This window comes from Polyodon spathula, chromosome 19, assembly GCF_017654505.1.
Source record: "Polyodon spathula isolate WHYD16114869_AA chromosome 19, ASM1765450v1, whole genome shotgun sequence".
Taxonomy (NCBI): Eukaryota; Metazoa; Chordata; class Actinopteri; order Acipenseriformes; family Polyodontidae; genus Polyodon; species Polyodon spathula.
This window is the reverse complement of record NC_054552.1, coordinates 10,448,211-10,469,660: the sequence shown is the minus strand read 5'-3', so window position 1 is coordinate 10,469,660 and position 21,450 is coordinate 10,448,211. Positions and strand designations below refer to the sequence as shown.

General features: G+C 35.9%; 1 long non-coding RNA gene across 1 annotated transcript; it reads right to left on the bottom strand.

Annotated features, from left to right (window-relative positions):
- Positions 1–5,074: 5,074 nt before the first annotated feature.
- LOC121294313 lies at positions 5,075–19,309 on the bottom strand. The gene is made up of 4 exons (XR_005946764.1): positions 19,170–19,309; positions 13,136–13,157; positions 5,510–5,695; positions 5,075–5,204 (listed from the first exon to the last, which is right to left on the bottom strand). It is a non-coding gene; the product is annotated as an uncharacterized LOC121294313 (long non-coding RNA).
- Positions 19,310–21,450: the final 2,141 nt, after the last annotated feature.

Below are 21,450 nucleotides of genomic sequence, written 5' to 3'. Positions count from 1 at the left end.
AAGCCAAGTACAAGGTTGTCCTGGAAGAAAACTTGCTTCCTTCTGCTCTGACAATGTTCCCCAACTCTGAGGATTGGTTTTTCCAGCAGGACAATGCTCCATGCCACACAGCCAGGTCAATCAAGGTGTGGATGGAGGACCACCAGATCAAGACCCTGTCATGGCCAGCCCAATCTCCAGACCTGAACCCCATTGAAAACCTCTGGAATGTGATCAAGAGGAAGATGGATGGTCACAAGCCATCAAACAAAGCTGAGCTGCTTGAATTTTTGCACCAGGAGTGGCATAAAGTCACCCAACATCAATGTGAAAGACTGGTGGAGAGCATGCCAAGACGCATGAAAGCTGTGCTTGAAAATCAGGGTTATTCCACCAAATATTGATTTCTGAACTCTTCCTAAGTTAAAACATTAGTATTGTGTTGTTTAAAAATGAATATGAACTTATTTTCTTTGCATTATTCAAGGTCTGACAACACTGCATCTTTTTTGTTATTTTGACCAGTTGTCATTTTCTGCAAATAAATGCTCTAAATGACAATATTTTTATTTGGAATTTGGGAGAAATGTTGTCAGTAGTTTATAGAATAAAACAAAAATGTTCATTTTACCCAAACACATACCTATAAATAGTAAAACCAGAGAAACTGATAATTTTGCAGTGGTCTCTTAATTTTTTCCAGAGCTGTATATATATATATATATATATATATATATATATATATATATATATATATATATATATATATATATTGAGATTTCAGATTGAGATCTAAAGTTTTTTTTAAGATTCTGTTTTAATGGATGTATTTGGATCTTGTTGGATAGATGTGAAAAAACTTTTGTATCATCTATGTAATTGGATCTAACTTGTTAGGACCACGTCCATTAGACAAACCAGAGTCTAACCAATTTGGTTAACACCTCAGCCTATCCTCCTGCAACACTATATTGAACATGTTATATGCAGATACATCGATTAGAGAGAGTGTTGCAGTGGGACAGGCTATGGCTGTACTCTGAGATTAAACATGCTTCTGAGATCCCTATTGATGCCACATTAAGGCATTAAAATTCACCAGCATGAAAACAGAAAATTATACGAAGTAAATCTAAACAAGAAGATAACTAAAATTTCACACCAATACTAAGATGGTCTTTTAGTTGAGAAAGCAGGATCATGCATATCTATGTGTCCCTCACCTTGAAACTGGACAAACTCATTTAAGAAACGGGACAAATTTAACTAAAAAAATCTCTTACATTTTTAACTTCTTAAAGCACAAAAACAGATTTTAATAGAGAAAAGTAACAGTTATTGTTTTATGAAATACAGTCAGTTTTGTCTTGCCAATAAAACAATTCTATTTTCTGACATTTATTTAAGGATATTGACAGATGTAATGTCCTCCCTACAAGGAAGATCAAATACATATTTGTGGTGAAATACTATCTCTGGCTTGTTCGAATCTATGGATCTCAGAAACACCACTTTTAAGAATGTCATTCAAATGTGTAGTAGTAGTGTATGAATACGTTCATAATTCTATGTAGCCTGTGTCTCTTAACCTTAAAAATTGTATCAAATTTACCAAAATAGTACTGCAGTACTTTTGACACAGTGAATGGTACCCATAATACAGTATCAGAAAAAAGAAAATATAAAAAAGACTTTATTTAATCCTGTTTAAAATAATTTTGAAAACAATTACTAGTTTATTAATATTGAGCCTAGACAGGTTTAGCAGTCTTTTACTTTAGCTACAGTAATGGTATACATTGCATTGTGAAGTCTTTAATCTGAAATGTATTCATACAGGATTTAATCTTTTTTAATATATTTATCTTATAGCCAAGTGCCTTGTGAGGTTTCCTAAGAGAAGAAACTGAAACTTTCATGTCATTTTGCATGTAATGTGCCTTCTTTTGGCAGTGCTAGTTACACCCTGGTGCTTTCGATATCAGCCAATACTTGATGCCAGAAGTTATTTGATACCAGAGGTAATTTTACAATAAAGTTGCAAACCAAATACTACAGTAATAATTCAAGTAGAAGATTTCTGTATTTAAAAAAAAAAAAGTTTAACTGGCAAGAGTACAGCAGCCAAAAGACAATATCTGCAATGCTGCAAATATAACCCATTTCCACCCATTTTTATACTGCCATATCTGCCACTAAGTTTGACACTGCCAAGTTGGTTAGATAGATACCAGTGTATTCTACACACATGTTTTAGTATGAGTCTAGTCCTCTCCTACTGGAGAAATGGACAGTTTTGTGTCGATATCCTGTTGAACTGGATCTGATATCCTGTTGATGATGGATCATGATGTACACTGTATTGTATGTTGTCATTACTTTGAAGGTGTATGAAGGTAATATCTCTGCTTTGTAAAGATACAACGCTGCACTTCCAGTCTGAACTTGGTAGTCTTGACCGAAGAACATTATCATCTGTAACTTAAAAATGTTCTATCAGAATCAAAATGTTTGTCTGCTTGATTTAGTTTCCTATAGTTTTACTTGACAATAAGTTACATATTGTATTTTATGTAGGTCAGACTTTTAGAAATATATGTGTATATGAGACATGATGTACTTTTTCTTTGCATTTTGACTAGCATGCATTACTGGTATTTTAATAGTAATAGTAACAGTGTATTCAGAGTAGGTACTTTTGGGTCGTAATTAGATAAGTTAGCTTTGTTTACTGGTTAATAGGAGACAATAGGCACTCAGTCAAAGACACTGGACATTTTTTAAACTTAGACGTGCCAAAAGCTAACCATACGACAAACGCGCTGGTGAACAAAATGAGATCTACATGCTTGAACTGTACCATAGACCTTTACAATCTGAAAAGGTCTTCAGGTTTATTTTTATTATGACACAGGGATATGGGAAATTGCTGTATAAATCTTGCTGATTTTGTAATGATTTTTCTCTGTGATACCTAAAGTGTATCATTTACAGTGCAATTTCATTTCTGACTCAATAATTCATTCATCACATTTGAACCAGCTTCTGTGTTATTGTCTTAACCCTAACTTTGATCTGTAATGGGATATAAGTAAATGCACTCAAAAGAAGATACAAGTTGTCCACCAAGCGGCTCTAAACTGATGAACCCTTGTGATTTATTGTTGTGTTCATTTTATTTTTTGCCTTTTAATAAAATAGTCCATCGTTAACAATGACTTTGTTTTACTGCCCTTCATAGTCATAATCATAGCACTCTAATAGCTCATCATTTGTGTTTTGTTTTTTTTCATTGTGTAAAATGCCCACAATATACAGTGCTCTCTTTATATTTAACCATTCCAAAATTCAATATTTCAACATTTTATTTTTTATTTAGACTGCCTAATTATTACCCCTGATTTCTCCCCATTTAGAACTTCCAATTATTTTCCCTCACCACAGTAATTCCCCACACAGCTCTGGGGAACTGAAGGTTCAGAGGGCGTCCTCCAATCCCATGACCAAGTCAGTCTCTTCTTTTACACCCAGGAACTCAAAAGCAGATGTCAGCGAGTTACCAGGCTCTGGAGGACAGTCCTACAGGTGTCCCCTGAGCTCACTAAGCACCTAGCTGGTAGTATCCACTGTAGCACGATGAGGAGAAAAAGTCCCTGCTGGTTTTGATTCAATATTTTATTGATGTGCAAGTCAGATAGCAAAATAAAGATGGAGCACTGTTTTCCTAAAAGATTTTTTGCATTAAAATAATTGGAAACATTGAGACAAACCAGTATTGCTGTCATATTTTTCAAATACTGTACATAACAAGGATAACAAAGTCCCTGACTGGCTCACCTGGTTAAGCAATAGGCATGTGGTGTGCAGGGCACAGTCATAAAGCAAGTGAGCACAGATTCACGTCGTGGCTGTGTGAAGTTGCCAGTCTTTTCTGCTGTTTCCACAGGGAGAGTTACTTTGGCTCTAGGTTAGGGAGGCACTTAGTGTTCACTGGCCTGGCGCCTGGTGAACTCAAGCAGACACCTGCAGTGCTGGCCTTTACCCTAAAGAGGCGATTGGCTTGGCAGTGAGTTCCGAGGCCCATTGACTATCAGTTCTCCTGAGCTTTTGTGGGGAGTTGCTGCAGTGAGGGGAGAGCGTAGCCATACAGTTTAATAGAATAATAGCTGGCATAACGGACTCCAGTTAGCACCAATCTTACACTACTTTACCTAAGGTAACATGAGGTCATCGAAGATTAGTGCTAACCCAGGGTCTGTGAAACCAGCCATAAGTGTGGCATATACATGTAGGTACAGCAGAAAATTCTTAACATGTTTTGCCATATTTGGATAAGCAATGTAAGCCTTCACTATACCCTCACCCCATTAGACATTCCAGGATTAACTCTAAACCTCTGTACAAAATAAAAATACAAATATCTATCCCAAGAAGACTTACCATACTCTATGCTGTAAAAGGCATTTATACACAAATTCAAACAATCACCGATCAGCTAGAAGCCTCTGGTTTCAGCGAATGCCTTTACAGTGCTAACGCAGTGGTCATTGCAGTTATTCAGTACAGCATGGAACCTTGAGGGAAACGAGTTCATATGAGTGCATGTGCATTTAATGTATAATACGTTTTTTGTGCTTCTTTGTTAAATGACAGTACTGAGTTCCTGGAAAGAGACAGCTTAAATGCAGTAGTCTGATGCTAGCAAAGGGAAACCACAAATGGTTTGGTTTGAACAAAAGTCTGAACTATATGGGAAGCAACTGACTGGTACAACAGTTTATATCTCCCTGAGCACAAACATTACTGAACTTCGTATTATGATACAATATCACGTTTGACAGGTAAGGTGAGAGTTCAAGACAAGTGCATGTATTGCACTCTCCTTTTAATTAAGCATAATGTACTTTGAGTAAGGCTGTAAAACTACATTTTATATCATTTCATTCACTTCTAGCTTAATTTTATATTGATAAATATTGATTTGTGTGATACAGACAACTGAAATTACAATTGCAATTTATCAAATAAATATTAGTACTGACACTACAACAAAGGATCACACAATACCTGGATAGATATTTAAGGGTATTGTTATCTAGCCTGGACAGCAGTCAAGTTTCAACGTTCTGTTACCTTGTGTTTCTCCAAGCATCAGGGCCCTTGACCTCGATGGACAAATAATGAGAGCTGAGGGCTGCAGGTGCAGTCTTGCAGTTCCTTTGAATCTGAGCAAGCAGGGAACAGAGGAGCAGTCAGGAGATCCGAGGGGCAAGGAGCTAATGTTTACAGTCGTCTTTTATACTTTTCAAACAAAGAGGTTGTTTGAATTTCCCTCCGCATGCTCTGATTGGCTAGTTTGTGCCTGAATGGGCTTACAACTTTCACTGATCCCCCAATTTATTAGTTTAAAAGTCTTCAAATTATTCATTAGAATTTGATATTCTGATGAAGATCACCAATCTCCCACACCAATCTTTTAATCTAATAAATATTTTGTACTAAGAGCGAATGTTGTACTTTTTTGATGCACCTCGACTCGAGTTGCATCATCAGTCTGTAGTGGCCACGTCTATTAAGCCAATTGTGCGTCCAAATGGATCTTCTCCGCGTTTTCTTCTTTTTTTCCTTCTTTTTTTCCCTGTGCAAAACAATCCACAGACAACAGCGATCGCCTCCTCGCTTGGGTCCACGATTCTCTCGAATGATGTCTACAATTCTGCAATGAAAATAAGCATAAGTCCGTGACAAGATATCTCATGTAGTGTGTTTAGCTTGCAATCCCTGATCTACAGCGAGAAATCGTAGTTCAATCGATAAGTGCGAGTGGTGCTGCGTCTACTGATTGCAAAAATCGTGCAGTGTAATCCCAACCTGATTTAAGTGACAATTCACTAGTAACACTTAAACCTCTAAGATATCCTAGGACTATTGCTGGACCTCAGATACTAGAATACCTAGGAAAGCTTGGACGTAGCTGAGACATGCACTTAACAGCCCTGGACACACATTCTTGCTGTGAAAAAGAAAGATTATTATATTTAGGCATAACAAAACTCAACGCATTTCTAGTTGTGAAGACAGAACCATAGTCCTTTGTGAAAAATATAAATCTTAACCCTGTGGAACACTCGCTTTTATATAATTAATTCGGTGTTCATAACAAAACTCCAACCATTTTTTAATGTATGTTTTATACTGAGTTTGTGTTTTAAGTCTCCAGGCCTGAATAATGAGGTTGGCAGCCCTCTCTGAAATTCCTTGACTTTGGAAACATTTCCTGACAATCTGCATGCCTTTCAGTTTCATTTTGTTTGCAAGTGGATGAGGCATTTGAAACCCTGGCAACTGTAATAATGTCTGGTCCTGTGGCAACAAAATTGGAAAATCCACTAATAGTTCAGTAGCATTGAAAACTAAGGCTTGGTTCCATACTGGGGCAATAAGAATGCACTCCCCTGATTCCAACAACATTTTTTTAGACACCTGTTAAGGATAGAAGATGGAAAATCATCAAAAAATATATAATTCCAAATAGTGGAAAATGCATCAATAAATTCAGCGTCAGGGTAAGACTTCCAGGAAGCATATCTTGGAAGTTGTGTATTAATCCTAGTAGCAAAGAGATCAAATAACAGTGAGTTTAGTTTAGTTTAGTTTCCACTCTGCAGATTGCCTTATAATGCGAGATTCCTTATCTGCAAGTATGTTTAGAGTACCTGGTAAATATGTGGCTGTAATCCATCTAATCCCCCATAGAATTAACATATGCAACAGCTGTCATATTGTCCACTTTAATTAAAATGTGTGCATGACGCTGTCACAAAGACGGCCAGAGTGGGTGGTGTCAGACCAGAGCCAGGAAATAAGCAATGAGAGATGGATTTTGGTGGAGCTGAGTGAATGGCTTCACTCAGCATTTAATGAGTGAACAGACAGACAGAAAATAAACAGTTGTATTAAACAAAAACCACAGGACACGGCACTGGTAGCCAAAATAAACAGACAAACAAAACGGACCAAACAGACAAAACAGGGTGAGCTTCTTTTTAATGATTATTATTATTATTCTCTTTACCTCCGTCTCCAATCCCGTTCTCCACTCATCAAACACACAACCCAGAGTATGTGAAAACATGTTGCTTTTATGCAGCTGTACCAAGATTCGATTGCTAATCAATCATTCAATTGGAGTCTCAGTACAACTGCACATGAATTAATAAAGTGCACAGACAGAAAATTACCACAGACACATATTCCTAAAAAGAGATTTCAGCGCAAATGCTGCTCGCAATTCCAGTCGATTTATAACATCAGAAGCCTCTATTTCTGACCAATTACCTCCTGTTGAGAGATCATCTCTTACACCACCCCAACCAACAAGGGATGCACCTAGGTAAACAGTTATTGTGGGAGCTGCGCTACGAATTGGGCCAGTTTAGCAACTGAATGTAAACTGCATCAAAATGACCTTTCTGAATTTTTAAGGCTTGATTCTTAGAAATTTCAAGGCTACGATAGGGCACAGCAGGAAAGGAAGACACTAAAGTCCCAATAACTGCTGCTGCTTTACTTATAGTTAATGAAGTGGCTTTAAGTAGATTAGAAAAAAGCCTGTATCAATTTTATCCTGGGTCAGCCTAATTAACATATCCATAGAATTAATAGTAAACCCCCAAAAAGTAATATTAGTACTTGGAGTAAAAACAGACTTTCTTTTATGAATAAAAAGGCTCACAAAGAGATCTTTAGTGTCCTGCACATTATTAGTACAATGCTTAAATGAGTCCCCTAGGAGGAAAATGTCATCTGTGTAAGCAGCATTTGTATATCCAAAAAAACAAAAAAGACATTGGGGGTTTTAACAATTTTGTAAAGACCCGTGGAGCACTTTCATAAGCAACAGGTATGGTATTATATGCTTCCTTTAAATCAATATATGCCATATAACATTCAGGAGTGATTAACTGTAAAATTGTCTTTAGAGTGTCCATCTTAAATTTTCAATATATCACAAAGTTTATTAGAAAACAATTGAATGCGAACAGCCAATCACCTTCCAGATCTAGCGGGCTTCTATTTTGCATAGATGCCTGCTGAAACGTTAAAGTGCTTAACTGAATTACATTTTAAAATCAATCCGCACATAAATACAGGCTTTTTCCCTTAACATTCTAATCTACAACTAATCTGATAACATAAAAAGCTACTTAAACATACTTTCTGACGCTGGTCTAAAGACAGGGGAAATCATGTCTATGACAGGACACCGTAACAAGGGCTCAGTTCGCAGCTACTGGACAGCAAATCAACAGGGAAGACACAATTGGTCCACAATTCTGTCATCGGCTAGATCCAAAACAACACCCTCCCTCAAAATCAGCCAGTCAACCTCCCTACCCTGTTTCAGTTCTTTCCGCACCAGCACTCCCTGTCTGCTTGAATGACGCCCCGCCTCCAACAACAAGTTTTGAGTCTGACTCGATACTGCATGGACTATTCAACAATTGTACATGTCCAGATAAATTATACTAAGAAAGAGTAAGACCCCAATAAATAAATATATTAGCAATAATAATAACATTTTCTTTACATGCATGTTGTTTTTCTATTCTAATTATGTTAGAGACTAATTTTGTTAGAATGTTACCTGGCGAGATATCAGAAGTTCAAGGTAAATAAAAGTTTTAAAGTTTTAAAGGTTCGTGCATAAGGTTAGTCTTGACGTAAAAAATGCTTGCCAGTTTTACGTGGAAAAGCATGACCAACTAAGTTGTTAGTGCCTTTTAAGTTCTTAACAACTTTATCCAGGTCGTCGCCAAACAACTCAGTAAGTAAAACCTCAACTTTTTGAATATGAAAGTCAGTTTGTGTGAATGGATTGTGACAGCCTTGACCACAACATTCGGTTCACCTTAGTTTGTTGTAGTAACTTAACGTTCAAGGGTCTCGGATATTTCATTTTCCGATTTTTCATTGTAGACTTGATAATTGATGCAAGTCTAGAATGACACTTTTTTCTAAAGACATGACATCCTGCTCTAAAGAATCCCATTCAGTTCTAGATGTCTAGGTATCAACATAATTATTATTTAGATGTGACTCACCAGCTTTACTTGAGCTGCACTTGGTTCCTGAGGACTAGCTTGAGGAGAAACTATTGTCGATAAAGACACCACATCATCAGACCTAGTCTTTTTCTGTGGGGGTTCGCAGCCACCGTCTGAGTCACTGGCTGAAAAATCATCTTTACAATGTGTAGCCAGGTCCACAAAATTTTAAAACTGGTCAAACATTTTAGTCAGTGCAAGATAAAATTGCAGACATCACAGAGTTAGCGCTATCCTTAACTTCTTTACCTCCCGTCCCCGAAGGGAAAAACAGGTTATGCTTATCTGTTGAGAGAATTGCATTTTCACTCTCAATTAAACCACGAGAGGTTACATTCGCTCTAGGCCCAATATGTCCAGCTGCCAAAACAGCAGACTGAGAGCTTTTTCTTTTTTCTTTGGAGACCGTATTGCTTTGCTAAGCTTTTTACCTTCAGTAGCTGTCTCTGTTACAGTGGATAAGTCTTCTAATACAATAATTTGATTTATAGTATTTTCTGTCAACATTTTTAAGTATTATATATTTCTTTTAAAATAAAAAAAAATTCCTTACTTAAACTTTCAACTGTCCGCGCTCGAGCGCTAGGCAGATTGACATGCATGCAGACTGAGGTATCTCATGGTGCACCTGAAACAGTGACGTCATAGAATAAGAATCATTTCAGCAAGAAAAGGCATGGCTAAGAAGACACTAACTAATGACACCCATTTTAATACCACTGCTTATTGACGAAACTCTTCACACGGACGCTCAAAACACCCTCAAAACTTTTTCGTGGACTAAAATGATTATTTCATAGAAACAAAACTAAATAAATCAAAAACTTGCTGTAAACTTGTAGTATAAAAGTGTTTCTCTGTAATTATGGAACTGTCTCATTCAAATAATTGACTTAAGAGTTCCATTATTACCTTATTATATGCCACAGCAATGCCAGTGACAGTATAACTAATCTTAATGTAAATTTGTTAATACATTATACAATAAAAAGTATTGTATTTGTAGATTTACCTCTGTCGTCAATAAACACACTAGTACTACATGCATAGGATTACAATGTTACATTAATATGTGCAGTAATAATTGGCAAGGGTACAGTGTTTACATTCCGTTCACTATGAACTTCTCAACTTTGCTTTTCTTGTAACACACTGAACCGGTGGACTTCCTTATTTTGGTTCCATGGCTGTCAGCTGGAGGTTATGAAAACCGCCATGAACTAGAGCACTTTCATGTTGAATTTGTAACACATGCTGTGCACGGCAGATGTCAACACAAATGCTTTCCAATGTACAGTCACATTCCAAAACAGCAGATAAAGTCAACTGAATACTATTAGTACTAAATGTCTCCAGATATTAGCAGTTTAGGCCAGATAAAACAAGGATGTTACACACAATGGCTTGTGTGGATGAGGTCAGACCCGAAAGAAATAACCAACAACAAAGGCCAGTACTGCAGTGCGAGACACGAATGCATTCGTTTCTTTATTAATCAAAACTAAAAGGTTTACACAAAACAGGAACAAACACTGAACTCCCAAACAAAACAGCACAGTGGCCAAACAAGACAAACAAAACAAGCAGACATGGAATAAACAAGTATTGTGCTGGTGTTAAACCAGAACTCATAGCAATTGTTAGGATTTTTCAAGCTTTCCTTCGTTTTACCTCTTTCTGCCTCCAAACACACTAAACTCTTGCTCACCCGAGTTCACCTTATTTATACACCTGTGGCTGGAGCCTTAATAAATAATTTAATCGTTTATTCAATTCACAGCTCCAGCACCATTTCTCTGTGCTTTTGCAGGCAGGATTTTAACTGCCTCCCTGTCACCACTACACACACATAGCCACATCCCCATGCTCACATATCAATATGCAGTGTAACTGCCCCGTGATACATAACCCAACTATACAAAATAACCAAAAATACACCCAGGGGCAGGGGTACCACATCACACCTCTCCTCCCATGGCATCAAAGGCCACCTCCACCCTTAAACACCCAGCAGTCTTTGTCATAGTCCTGAGCCAGGAACAGGAGCATCTTTGGGCCTGTGGATGACAATGTTGCCAATAGCAATGCTGTCTGTGGGTAATCTCCCCTAGGTGGTTGTAGGGACTATTTTAGGCAGTTAATATATTCTTAAAAGCAATAAATTAAGCGACCTCCAAAAACTGCAGGGGATAAAGAGATACCTTTGATTGTTGGGGTAACGCTTTCAGGATCTCGGTGGTGACCTCCACAGTAAACTGTATCCTATTATATCGCTCTCTGAAAACGATGGTGGATTTACATGTTACTTCAAGCCAAAAATAGACCACATTCCAGACTGTTCAAAGTTCATAAATTGTGTTTGTTCAACATGAGCGAATGACTCGATACTGGGAATCTCTTCTTAGAAAGATGTATTTAGTATTTATTAAGCATGCAACAAAATAAATTTGAAAACCACGTAAAACAGTTACACAATTAATATCACATTAAGAGCATTACAATGATAACTAAGGTTTTAAACAACAATTTACCAAAGAAATATTACTACATACTGACACTACAAGAAGGGATCGCACAATTCCTGAATGGCAACTTGGAGAAAAACAAAGAAGGCCTTCTAATTAGTTAGACTAGCAAGCACTGGTAAAATCAGCTCTATTTTATACAGTGCAGAACTAATTTATTTTAACTTTTTATTTTGTTTATAAACTTTGCCATACCTGCATGGTGAGTGCCTTTAGTAATATCTACAACGTGTCAACAATAAGAATCAACCATTTTGTTACAAACTTTCTAACAGTCTGGCATAAACAATTTTCGCTGTTGCTTAATTAAAACCTTGTAAAAAAAAAGCAGAACATGAAAAATGCTTTACATAGCAGGCACAGTTTACAGTGCCTCTGGGTTTCTGATCACATCAGATCAGTTCCAGATTGATGGAAATATCCTGTCTACTTTTAACGTTTTCAAGCAAATTGGCTTCATCTTCCCTTGTTCTACTTACCAGTCGCCAGAAACTAATGCAAAAGAATATCTGGATGGATTTACCTTTTATCATTGACAATTTGATTGTAATACTGTCTGCAGCGAATGCACGTCGTGACCTTTAACTCGCAAGTATTTCAAGTTGGCTGTCCATGGAAACAAGGTATTAGATTGTCGGTCAAAATGAAGGATGCCTTTATCCATTGGCCAAGGAGTTTCCATAACAACAAATAAGTGAAGCCAGCATCTCAAATGGTTTATGCCATATTACCAGTTGTAGTGACAGCAGTGGGTTTATAAAACCATAAGCCCCCCCCCCCCACACACACACACACACACACAGATCCTCCTGCTTTTACACTTTCTATATTAAAGCTTAAACAATGGGTTCTGGATTTTGGTTGTGAAATAAATAATAAATAGCAGTAGACAGAAGGTAATTATCTTAAACTATTACATTACAGTCTTGTAACAGGGAATATTTTGTTTCAATTTATATTTTATTTTACATTTTATAGGCCGTTTTTCATGCTGACTGCATTAGTTTAGACCCTCCACATACAAGTATATTACTCATAAAACTGCTGATTAGCTAGCACAAAGCCTTTTCTTTGTAAATTAAGAGGTTTTCATTTCAACGATACACCGGCGCAATGTGGATTTTTGTATTTAAACGTTGCACGTGAGCAATACTTCAATGAAAAACGTTTGAGGAAAGACAATCTTCAGTAAAATATTATATGTAATACATTTTAATTTCTGCATGTGTAATACACAGGCTAGAAGACATCTGATATCATTTACCAGCCCTGAAGGGACCACACACAGGCAGGCAATATTTCTGGTGGACTGCTATTCCTTGTAATAGCCCTTTATCTATAAAATAAAATACAGCTAAATAAATCAAACCACACACAGAGAACACCAACATTACAATACCAATGTATTTCTATAAAATTACTTACATGAAGGATTCGCATAATTTATTCATGGTTGGACTGGGTTACTTTTGTTTTTTAAGTTTTATTTTGTATTAAAGTATAAATACATTTGATTTGACTTACCCTTCTGGTGAAATCAGTATTTCTGAAAAAAAAGAAAAGCATTTTAGATAAAAGAAATGCCAAACTGTACTTTTACAAAACAGAATCTCAATATAGCAATTAATAAATTATGTATTTTAGTATTTGTTAAACAGAAACAACATTGGTTGAATAATAAAATCTATTAAACTGGTAAAACATATTCAGAAAGTTAATCAATCAATCAATCTTTATTTTATATAGCGTCTTTCATAGTAGATAATGAGGAACAATGCATAATACATTAAAATACAAAAACGCATTGAAATACAGGGCAAAGTACATTAAATACAAGTAGTAAAAAAACAATGCAAATACATTACATACAGAAATAATACATTAAATAAAAGGCTAGGATGTTAATTCTAAACATTGTAGATGTGTGTGTCATACAGAATTATACTAATAAGATGGAGGGAAAAACAAGCAATTTAGAGAACAGCTAATAACAGATATCAGGCTTAAAGAGCATTGAAAGCAAAAGAGAACAAGTGGGTCTTCAGAGCTGATTTGAAGCAAGCGACTGTGGGAGCTACATGAACTAAAGGTGGGAGAGAGTTCCAGAGTTGAGGCCACGAAGCTAAAACAGCACACTTTGGGTATAACAAGCAAGCCTGAGTCAGAGGACCTGAGCCTGCGCACAGGGACATAGCGGGTCAGCAGGTTGGAGAGATACTCTGGACTTATATGATGAAGGACCTTGTAAGCAAGCAGGAGAATTTTGAAAGTAATCCTGAACTTTACAGGTATCCAGTGCAGCTGGGCTAGACAGGGGAGTAAGTTTCAAAATTAATATTTAGTTAAAGAGCCGCAGTATTCAGACCTGGGCACGGATTAGATATTTATCCTTAACTTTCGCTCTTCAGAAAATATGCATCCAGTGTTGAAGGAGACAAACCAAATCATTTAAAAAGATGCTTGGTAGTTTATAAAATGTTGGTCTTATTAGAGAGGTAATTTATACATTTGTAACTGCTGATGGTGTCCTTAATATTGAATAGAGGGATTGCCTTAATATCACAGGTGACTTTACATTTCTGTCAATAGGAGAAAATTGGGACTTTCCTCTCATTCACTTTATTGAAAAACATTTTCTGGAGTTTGGCTGGAAACCAAAATCCGGACTGTTAAGTAATGAATTCAATTTGGATGCACTGTGTTAGTCGTGACATTCCTAAAGGACACGAGGGCAGATGTGTTGCAGCAGACTGCACAGTTGGCCACAGTAGGCAGGGGAGCCTGTGACTACTAAAATCCTACCACTGTCAGCAGGGGTCCCCCATCCTGTGCAATAAAATCAGCAATAAGGTAATAAGCTTGAGATCCTAACATAAATTTATTCTAGTAAGAGTGATGATGAAGTCTGTTGGCCCTTTTGTGCTGCTGTTAAGAAAAAGCATTCAGTGGTTCAGTGTGCAATTAAAGCTGGTGGGTAAACACACCAAATGATGAGCTTTGTAAGACTCTAAGACAATCATCACACACCACCAATCTTCCTGCAGAAAATACCCTAAATGTAAATGCATTAACTGCTTAATATGGGCACCATTTGCCTCAGGTTTCTATCTGTGAATGCAGTCTTTCACATCCAGATATGCCTACTAATTGTATAATCTCATTCTTCTATAAAACATTGCCAATCATTTCTTAAGTTTAGCTACAGCTATAGGTTATCCATAATTCCTTAACACTCAGTAGACCAATAGACCTTCTATACAGGTAATAATTTAAAATAATTTACTTTATGTACATTATAAAACAAATACATGTTTATTGGGTTATCACAACACTAATGGTTTTAACTATGTGTCAATTTTCTCACCTTTAGACCATTCTATTTATTTTTTTTATGTGTACTTAGCTTCATTTTATCTTGTTATAAATATTACTGTGTATCGCATGTAAAACAACAAGTGATGTCATTATATATATATATATATATATATATATATATATATATATATATATATATATATATATATATACTGTACATACAGTAATAGAAAGAACATAAGTACTCAACATAAATTAGTCCTTATTTGAATGGCGCAGGATTTTTTTCTCAATGTAAAATCATACATTTAAAAAAGTATTCATAAAACAAACAAACAAAAAAACTTCACTTAAAATATGAGATTAAATTATTAGCTTTAATGTTTCAAATATATACTTAAAACACCCCTTCTAGTAATTAGACCAATGGTAATATGGTACTATTAATTTAAGCAATTTTTCTTTTTTTGGAACTTCAATAAACAAAATAGACTAGATGCCTTCTCTCTACCACACCAACCTATAACAAAATAACAATAATTCTAATAAATAATAACTTTGTATCTAATTTTATATGAAGGAAACAAAATTTAAAAAATTTAGCTAGGCTACCTGAAAAAGATCATTCCCACGTTAGTTTTTCCATCATTTCTTCTTCAGGAGGTGCTTGTTTTCCAATCAACTAATTGACGAATCATGTAATTCAGTTTCGTTTTATGTTGTAAAAGAGCATCTGCAGGCAGTGGATGTAACATGTTGGATACTTACAATGCAATGCATAACCATCCATTGGTCTTTCATACACTTTGTCTGTGTGTATACCATAGACTTCTGTCAGACAGAACCCCTTGAGAATATAAGATTTTGAAACACACATGCTGTTCTGGGCATGTACAATCAGAGTAGACTGTGTTTACACATTGTGTCTAAACACATTGTGGTTCTTTGTTTGTTTTGAAAATAATGTATAAAATAAAATATCAGAAATTGACAGTGTGTCAATAGTTGCCTTTTATTGGTCAGCACAATTGTTAAAATTAAGCACTGTAGTGCACGGACAGTATGTCTCTGCTTGGAATATACACACACACACACACACACACACACACACACATATATATATATATATATATATATATATATATATATATATATATATATATATATATATATACTGAGCATCAAAAGAAACTTATCACTTATATTTGAATAAAATTCACTAGATGTGATTGAAAAATGACAAACTGTTTTAGAGCAGGTGCAGTGACTTTTTATTGTGCTGATTAACAATTTAAATTAATTATTTAATTTTAATTCCGTACATGGTCTTGTACTAAGGCTAAAATATACACTGCCTTTTTTCTTTATACATTTACACGAAACCTTGCTTAAAAGAATTGTAGCAGTGTCAGCACTGTAGTACTTGCATCCAGAACTTATCTGTCGATGAATAAAAAAATTATGTGTAAACACAAAACAGTATTTGGTTCAACAGAGACAGGCAATAGCTTAAACACATTTAAGCTAAGTGCCCCATGGTTCTGCGTAGTTTGAATTTCGAACGTGCTGCTCAACCAATAGGCAGGGGAAGGACGTTGAAAGGAATTGTGGGATATGTGGGATCGAGTCTTAGAAGTTAAGATATATGTCAAGGTTTTAAAACAACATGTGTCCATCTTAAAAAAAAAAATTTGTTACAAACTGGCGCCTTTTTTCTCATTGTCTTTTTCAGAGAGGCCATAAGAGGACTGTAATATTTCCCACACTCTGGTAAAGGGTGGTCTATAGTAAAACCCAATAGGAAATGTTTTACACTTTTTTTAAAAAAAATTGAACAAATGTGATTAGAATATATGAGATTCTGCTATTTAAAAAAAAAAAAAAAAAAAAAAAATTGTTATAAGTATTGTACATTGTTTGATCTCATTAAAAAAATAAATTATAACATTTAGAATTGGTTTGGCACCAGGTAGGTAATTTGACACAGCAATGGTATTCCACAACAGTAAAATTCTGGCATCTCCAGATGGAGCATTGGAACAACATATTATTATGTCTTGCTAGATACCTTAGAATACCCTGCTAGATACCTTAGAATACTCAGTAGACAGCTATACATTACATTTAGCACCTTAATTAGGGAATTCTAAGGTTTCCAGTGATATCTGACTGATCCAGACAGTTGATCCCTTAATCAAAGGAAAGATGTTATCTCTATAATTGATTGTATGAGATCATTTGCAATTCTAAGTTACATTTTTTTTTTTTTTTTAATGAAGTCATTTGTAATTCTACACTATGGACCAAACTTTGCAAAGTTTGCCCCCATTTTTTCTGAAGGGAATGCAATAATTTGAAATGATAAAACCAGCAACAAAAGGCAGGGGAGAACTTAATTTAACCTTATTGCCTGTTGCCAATGATTAGATTATTTCTAGCTTTTATAATGATGACAGGATAAAGTGCACTATTCTAACTAAAGCAGGACCACCAATAAATCAATGTATGTAGGGGCTTTGTGATGCAGATTAGGTTCTGTAAAGTTTATGACCAGCAAATAAGGTTGCACTCAAATTTCAGAGCTTTCAAGAAGTTAGAGAGATCTTCACAATCATGCAGCACCCCACATACATTCAGAATCAATAATATTCAAATGAAATTATACTAGGATTTCAATCAGTCAAAACAAAGTCATTTTTGTTTCCAAACAAAACAACTAATTTATAATCCTTGATGCTGTTGAGCAGATTTCAACGACAAGACACCCCTTTATATTATAAATTCATGGCGTTACATTGTAACAGGTCCCTGACCTCCAGCGACTCCTTGCTAGACAGAGTTTGTGAACCTGAAATAATCCACTTGCACTCTTTCTGATAGGTGGTAATCATTAGACCCCCCTACGTATGGTGAAAGGGTGCCTATAGTCTCAAGAAGCAGATGGTGCCCCACTCTGTCTTCTGTAGGGATTTTCAGCCTACATTCCTTTAGTGTCTTCTGACAGATAACTGAATTATACAGCACACGACCATCTGGTGTATGACACATCCTGTGTCCCGTACACAATGGCCCATCAAACCTCCTTAGGAGCATGGTTGGTTTCCAAGGAAACAGCAGCATGTGCAGCTCCAGGCCTTATTGAGGCCTAGGCCTCCTCACGTTTTCCTTTTCTTCCTTCATCTATTGTTGTCACCAGGGCCTTTGCAGCTTAGTTACTCAGATGCTGATAACATCCGTGAGCATTTTGTCCTAGGCCCAGTGGTCATTGTCTACAATTTTCTTTCCTTTATTCGGAATTTCAATATCAGCAGTGAAGTGATGAGCGAATTGGGCCGCGGACGTGTAAGACTTCCCTTTGCTTGCTCCTGACATGCTTCAGGGAGCTTGTTGAATGGGTTGGTTCTGGTAGACCCACCTTTCCTTTCTGACTTGCCGTCTTTCACCTGTGTTTTTAATACTACCCCTGACAGCCACCTTATAACAGTACAGAGACGACGAATGCCAAGATCGGCATTTTCTAGATGTCTTCTTTTGTTGCCACGTTTAGACAAAGAAGTTTGTCCTTTGGGCTGCTAAATAAAAAACACAATGTCTCCATGTTTCAACCTGATGCTTTCCTGAACCTTTTTCTCTTCAAATTGATTTTAAGACTTTATACGGCCTATGCACCAAAGAAAGATGTTACTAATCGACAGAATGGGTTAGGTCAAGCAAAGGTTGTGATCAATTGAGCCTGTGGGCAGCTGCCACAAATTAGAGGGAGCTGACAGGCCATACAGAGCACTTGTATTGTAATGGTCTTAAGCATAGCACTCATAGATTATGCCCCTGTATAACAAAAGTTAAGATTAATAGCTTTTCTGGTGCCATCAAGCTAACTGCCTCAAATCAAATTCAAAAGTGAATAAGTGAATAACTTTATATTTGATTTAACTGAAATTTAAATAGTTTCAGCAGCTGACACTTCTCTAATTATCAACTGTAGCCAATCCCTCCGATTTCAAGTACAAGCTGGTGTGCGGTTATCAATAATGTGAGTCGTTTTAGCATAAAGCTGCGTTGAACACCGTCCGCTTGGTTGGTGGAGCATTCCTTTAATTCACCTGTTGGAGATTCAACTCGAAAGCATCAAGATATTAGCCGCCTTTATTACAGATCATTCGTAAGTAAAATGGCTCTATCTCATTTGTCATTCGATAAACAACACATCCAATAATCAGCTAGAAAGGGTTTTATATCTTACCTCAAGCCATTTGTCCTCACTCTACATCACAGTTTGCCTCCTCCCCAGCCTCCACTTGTTTTTTTACTTCTTTTAAATGGCAGGGCAGCTATCCTGTACCCTTGCTTGTGGTTTTCCTACAGTCAGCTCCTCCACTAGGGGTACCTGGAAGGGTGAGTCAAAGATTAAATGAAAATTTGTATAACATAGTATTTGTTGTCTAGGCTTTAATAAATATTGCTCTTTCTATAGCATGAGTTTTCCTGACTGAAAAATACGGCATGTAAAACTATTTAACCTAATATATTGCCAGATATAATCATTAGAGATAAAAAGCCATGTTATTAAATGGGTTTCTTTAAAAACTGTACATGTGAGACCCACATTGTGAATGGAAGTACTTAACAGGTAAGATTAATTGAATAATTTGCTTAACTATAGAAATAAACATTCACGGAACAAATACAATCCAGACGGATGGAAAAAAAAATGTAAGTTTTGTTTGTTTTCCACATTGGGAATGAAAGGTCTTCAGCTGATCCTTGTGGGGTGCAAGTGGCGTATGACTGCATGACATTGTCCTTCTGTTGACCATTTAAGAAGGCACTATTGCTATCTCTTTAATCAGATCTGTAAAGCAATTCTCAAACCCAAATGCCATTAATCCAAGCCAATGAACCTTTAGAGGTTTACCCAGCCCTGAAGTCGAGACTATGGAACACAATTTGATGTATTAAGTTTTATAAGCCTAACACTTACCAGACCCAGACAGACAGACAGATATAAGGAGATTGTTTCAAATGAACGGTTGATAGTAATAATGTTTAGTTCTAGTGCAAGCTAATTTTCTAACACAAAAGGCAAGTTTTATCAGAGACAAGTTTTTCTTTGTGATGAGCAATCTTAGACGACCTCATGTTACCTTTGCTAATGTAGTCCTGATCGGGGTCTGTGATGCCAGCTCTTACTATTCTATAACTAGAAATGTATTAAATTAAATGTACTTGTTTTGTGGAATTAACAGTTTTATTTTACTTAAACTAAAAGTAAATAGCATTTTTGTTTAAAAGCCTTGATAAATCTTGCTTACCTACCTTGAAAAGTAAGTATAAAACTCTACAGTGTTGACTATGTCATCTTCATCATTTTCTAGTGTGTTTTTTTTGTTTTTTTTTACTTTACAGGTCCTATTTTGAAGCAAGTTTGTAGACTATTATTTTAATGTTACAAAACTGTCAACTAAACTGTTAATAATAATAATAATAATAATAATAATAATAATAATAATAATAATAATAATAATAATAATAATAATTGTACTGCACCTTCCAGCAACTGTCTGACAAATGTTTTAGTTTTCTTTGAAAATGTTATTATATCTGATACAGTGCAATATCGCTTTTAAGGCCAGTCCAAATTTTTGTTTTCTTCTAAGAAAACTGATCCAATGTATTGTATTACTTTCTAATAGTTATGACTTTAACCTAAATTAAATGAATAACATCAACTTTTCAAGGGATATGGTAGTTTACAGCATGTGGTCCTATTTGAGAGCTCTTTTACCAGTGGTTTGACCAGTGGACTGCTGATATTGTAGGAGATTTAATTTTGAAGTTGCTTTTTACTGAGGTGGCCTTAAAGCACGGTTGTAACTTAATTCTGTGTATTTGATGAAGAATTGTGCAACATTAATTCATTCATTCATTTTTAAATACAGCTCAAAGAGCTGCAACATTGTGCAAACAGACAGGAAACATGCTTGTTTAAAAAGGCTGCGGACAGCAGAATATATTGATTTTTAAAGGATGCAAATAAACATTTCCCACCTTGCCCAGTCAGGAAATGCAGCTCTTTATTCAGATCTTCATATAAATTATTTCCAACACTGAAATCTCAGTGCTTGTGCTTGTTATCCAAGCCCTCATATCTGTACGTTATTTTTTTTTTGTTTGTTTGTTTATTTTTTGCATTCTGAGTACATAAAACTGGTTAATAATTTCTTACTTCGCCCTATATATTAGCAGTGAGTTATTCAAAGTGACCTTAAGAGTGGTCGTCACTCCCAGCAGAACATCCAATCACAGCCATTAAAATGATGCTGTCCTAATGCATGACCTCATCACCTGGTCTTCTATTTAAGCTGTATTGTTTTTTTTCAGTATAGTTCTGCTATTTTAGTAAAAATGCAACATTTGATTAAATTATTTCTTAATTGATCTGGCTTTCATTTTTAATTGATTAAACTCCCTGGCATCCAATTTGGAGCAACACATAGCTACCCCGAAACATATGCTTTCCTTTG